This window comes from Apostichopus japonicus, chromosome 13 (assembly GCF_037975245.1).
Source record: "Apostichopus japonicus isolate 1M-3 chromosome 13, ASM3797524v1, whole genome shotgun sequence".
In the NCBI taxonomy this organism is placed as follows: domain Eukaryota; kingdom Metazoa; phylum Echinodermata; class Holothuroidea; order Aspidochirotida; family Stichopodidae; genus Apostichopus; species Apostichopus japonicus.
Genome location: NC_092573.1, coordinates 3,322,969 through 3,327,961, shown reverse-complemented (window position 1 = coordinate 3,327,961; position 4,993 = coordinate 3,322,969). Strand labels below are relative to the sequence as shown.

The window sequence follows — 4,993 nt, the reverse complement described above, 5'->3', positions numbered from 1 at the left end:
AACTGTCGTCAATTTGCACAATTTTATATCAGAAAAGTGAGTGTTTGGAAGTTTTATTTTCTAATCAGAGCAGGCAGATAATTTTGTAAAGAGTCGTCATGTTCAGTTATATAGCCTAAGTGGAAGACGCTCGTATAAAATGAAATATACTATATCGCGGAAGTAACATATATTTATCTAATACCGAGATTGCACATTAATTACAGATTTAAAAGAAAAAAACAATCCGGGGACTTCATGACGTCAAGGTCCCATCCGTTTACCTTCCTTAACCCTCTCCATCCAACAAACAAAGTTAACGGTTATCTGATCCTTATGTTGATAATCCATCATTGAAACTGTACCTTTCTTAATTTATAATTTTTCATATTCAGAGGTTTTTTTATGAAATTAATCACATAGGCGTATGCTTTTGGTGCGCTTAATCTCATTTTTTTTTATGTGGAAGCAGCTGCTATGCTTCAGCAATTTCTGGACTTCATACTGGTACCAATTTTTTGTAATAATATTTTTCTCTTTTTTTATGAGGGATATATCGCTATCATATTTCGTTTCGCAAAATGTACAGGAAACGTCGAGCATGGTCATATCTTATGACAGTTACTTCTAACAATTCTGTGGCCCAGACACTTTTAATTAATATGCATCAGTCATTAGCATAAAGCATATCGAACTTTTGTTTTAAATATTTGGAATAAAATGTGGCTATCATACTATAATGATATGTATTTTTAGGTGACCTAAGTAAAGGATGCAATGGCTTGGAACTAAACAATAAATAAGAAAAAAATCCATGCTTTAAAGTAGTTCGTGTCATATTTATAAACCACTTTTAATTCATTTAATCCAGAAACAAAGCCAAATTGCGGAATTTAAATAGCAGTCATAAATCAAGTTAAAAAAGGTTCATCGAGTAAATTGCTTAATAGACTAAAATCGCCCGAAATTATGCTTGTCAAACTTTTACAACTATTTGAGAGTATATGATCATGGGCAAGTTCGATTTATTTCTTTATGAGGGGTATTTTGACGTTTATTCGAAATGGTCAAAAAATGTATTACATCTATAAATATAAATATAGGCCCCTATATATATATATATATATATATATATATATATATATATATATATATATATATATATATATATATATATATATATATATATATATATATATATATATATATATGTATATATATATATATATATGTATATATACATTAAGGGTGTTCAGAAGGGGGTGGGGTGTAACTGAGTCCTTATACCTTTGTGTGTAATTCTATAGCCGGTCTACTGCCGTTATTCAGTGTGAAGAGTATGTTTGTTTTGTTTATCTGCTTGGTTAGTTTATCAGTTGTGTTGTCAGAAATATTCGGGTATACCTTTGTACCTTACCTCATGGAGCTATAAACTGTTTATAGCTCCATGCTTACCTATACCCAAAAAACCAATAAGCTTCTCGAGATTACACGTGGAAACAAGTCCATGACATACGAAACGACAATTAAACACGAATGTTCACGATATATGTTTAAGAAATTACGAATTTACCAAGTTAATCACAACAAAATACGAAATACATGCAAGGAATGGCTAATATAACCTAGATCAGTTCAGTCGCAATGTTTCTATTTTTTTTTAATTGCCAATGTTGTGTGCCAAAGTTTGTAAAAAGGTAATTTTAGCTTGAAACTCTGTGATTGTTGCGATAACTCCAAAATATTAATCTCGGATCCCAGAGCCTGAATGATACTTAATACAACAATTGAGCATCGCCCGAAATACCTGTTATTGATTTTATTTGAATATTATCCATATATCTGCATCATATTTACAAAATGATCATTGACTTAAGTAAATTATGTCACTTGTCTATTACTTGGTACGGATACTGGATACACCATATGTTTTATGGTATTCGTATAGTGCAGTCTTGATTTCAACAGTGTTTCACGAGGGAGGTCCATAACAACACCCTGGTTCCACTTAATTGTGCCAAACTGAAAGTACCCAACCAATATGTAATTCTCATTCATAGCAACTTCTTCACCAGGCCTCGTTGGCGCAGTCGGCAGCGCGTCAGTCTCATAATCTGAAGGTCGTGAGTTCGAGCCTCACACGGGGCAGGCCTGAAGCCTTTTGCTTCCACTTCTTTTTCTTGTTGTACTTTTCTCACCGTCCTTCCGTCAAAGAATGACTTTGCAAGAACTCATAGACCATTCGGCACGTGTTTTGACAGTGGACACACATATCAATATTAATATCTTTTTTTTAATGGGTATGTTGCAATTGGTAGGAATGTGTTACTCACATTCTTGTGATGCATGTTTACGTGGGGTTCCAAACCCTGGAATACATAGGCTAACACGGGAAAGACTTGTCTTTGTTTTTAGTATCATTAACAAAAAAGTAGTTTGGAATAGAAGTTGTCGACTTGTGTTTAATAAGAGAATTATTGATGAAAAGGAGGTAGTGAAATTGATTCAAAGGGATACGCAAGAGCGCATTGAAATTGATTTTAGTAGATGGTTAGAAGTCAAATTTATGAAAACTTGGATTCATTGTTCGTCGTTCTGTGAAATGGTACTACACGGGGAAGTACAAATTAAGTTACCGTATTGTTAGTGTAGATCAAGTTATTACCTTATTTTCAGCTTGTAAATAAAGTAATTTTGTTTTGTATAATCCTGTATTTATTGATTTCTGGTAGTTGTGAAAAGTAAAAAAAACCGGAAGAAAGTTTAAAAAAACGACTTTGGGCAGTATTGTTATATTCGTAACATGAAATTGCCCGACTTTCGTAAACGAAAAGCAATACAATTCTATAGTTGAAGCGTATGTCACGCACGCCTATGATATAACATGTTAAACATTTTCTTTTCTATTTTCGTCCACCATTCCTATATTTTATAGTCCTGTTTTGTACATTTTTGACATATGTTTAATTGTTTTGTACAGTAAAAATTTGTAAATAGACTGAACGAAACCTTTTTATGTCTTTGTGTGATGTTTGGAGCTGCCCTGTTTTCATACGACCTACTTTTTCGCTCTTTAGAAAAAAGAAGAAAAAGGTCTCTATTAAAACACCTGTCCAACTATCGGAGGTTCAAAAGAATGTTAAAATTCTGCTTATTGATTGAATATGGTTAATTTATTATGCCCTCAGGAAAAAGAAGGGTTTATTTTACTATTTAAGCAAAACGAAAGTTACAAACTTAAATACAAATAATCAACAACAATGCACGTCATTGAAATGACATATTCTACAATTATGATGATTAAAAGATTGCTATTAATTTATTAATAATTTACTTGGTCGTGGTATAAACGTCTTCGTATCCTATATTATCAGCTGTTTTGTGACTTTCTGTCAGACTGTAAAGGCCTTTTATATATGAACATAATTAGGTCAGTCTTTCAGGTTCTGTTGTAAGAGTTAACTGGAAACTAGGGAAAAGTGGATCAAAATTTGCTCGAATGGCGAATAAAGATTAAGTTACATGCTTCCTCGATGTACAAGTGTAATTCAAACTTGGGAAATATAGAAACCATCTTTCTCTCCATATAGTCTTTAAGTTGCCAAAAACCTTCTCCATTTACAAATATAATTCACAAATGTCAGAAAAGATGAGAACCAAAAATTCTCCCTACCCTTACCCCTATATGCCTTCCCTCTCCCTACCCTTACCCCTACATGCCTTCACCCTTCCCTCTCCCTACCCCTACATGCCTTCACACTTCCCCCTTCCCTCTCCCTACCCTTACCCCTATATATATGCCTTCCCTCTCCATACCCTTACCCTACATGCCTTCACCCTTCCCTCTCCCTACCCTTACCCCACCCTGCCCCCTCCCCTCTCCCTACCCTTAACCCTACATGCCTCCACCCTGCCCCTTCCCTCTCATCTTCGACCTTGTTCCACCAACCCTCTCTCTCTTACAGTATACGTTATACTTTAGGTATCAAATGCTACAAACTTTTTGATATAAATAAAATATGAATATTCACATATTAGCGGGAACCTTTCATCAATCAGCCATGAACCAGCTGAGAAATTAAACATGGTTGCCATTGCTACTGAAAAACGACTTAGTGGAGAAATGAACCGTTTAATAAGCAAAAGGAAAAGGGGGCAGGGGGTTAGTCTATTATCGATTTACTGCCCATATATTGTTCGTTGTTTCAAACAGGAGGGTTGGAAGGATGTTAATATGAGACCTTTCATTATTAAATAAACTGTTGCAGGAAGTTTTCGCGAAGAATATTTCAATGGCATTTGTTACCTCGCTTTTAGTATTGATGTCTGAAACACCACTTAGCAATATTGACATTTAAGAGTTTAAGAATGAGTCTCTAAAATATAGAATTCAAGATGTCACATCAAATTTCTTGAAAGCTGGATTTATCTAATAAGATCAGAATTGTATAGCATGCAGCTAAATAGGACGATTTACTATTAGGTTGGAACACGAGTCACACCGTGGGAACAAAACAAACAAAAAACCTCGCTTCTCGGCCTTTTGGCTAAGATCGTGTGTAGTATCTGTTCCCTTCGGGAATGGTGATGCACACCTGACGATGATCACACAGTCACAGTCCCGATGCAAGGGGACTGGGGTAAGAAGCGGATCAGTCGTTCAGTAGTTTGGTTTTCGTGCCCAGGTTCTTTCCTGGGCGACTTTTTCTTAAAAAGTACCTCTATTTTATTTTTTATACAAAGATAACAGAAAAAAGAGCCGTACTCACTTAGTTTGAACGTAGCAACTGGAAATCCATGAAAGACGTTTTAACAAGTCATTTAAGGCTTAAAAAGACACTGAAATATCAATAGGGTTATAAGTTTGGCTAATCTAATAGCATATTACTTAGCGCGTTAAGAAAGCCCTATATACAATGGCTGTACAATGTATTTATCTTGTTACAATACACCACATTTAAGTAAAGATACAAATCCGGATCATGCAATTCGATATACTGTCGGTTGCATATAG

At 34.7% G+C, this 4,993-nt stretch overlaps 1 non-coding gene and 1 pseudogene across 1 annotated transcript; both read left to right on the top strand.

The window, feature by feature from the left end:
• The first annotated feature begins 2,054 nt into the window (after positions 1-2,054).
• Positions 2,055-2,127, top strand: Trnam-cau (transfer RNA methionine (anticodon CAU)). Its single transcript has one exon. It is a non-coding gene; the product is annotated as a tRNA-Met (tRNA).
• Positions 2,128-4,506: 2,379 nt separating this feature from the next.
• LOC139979257 (U2 spliceosomal RNA) lies at positions 4,507-4,726 on the top strand (annotated as a pseudogene).
• The last annotated feature ends 267 nt before the right edge of the window (positions 4,727-4,993 follow it).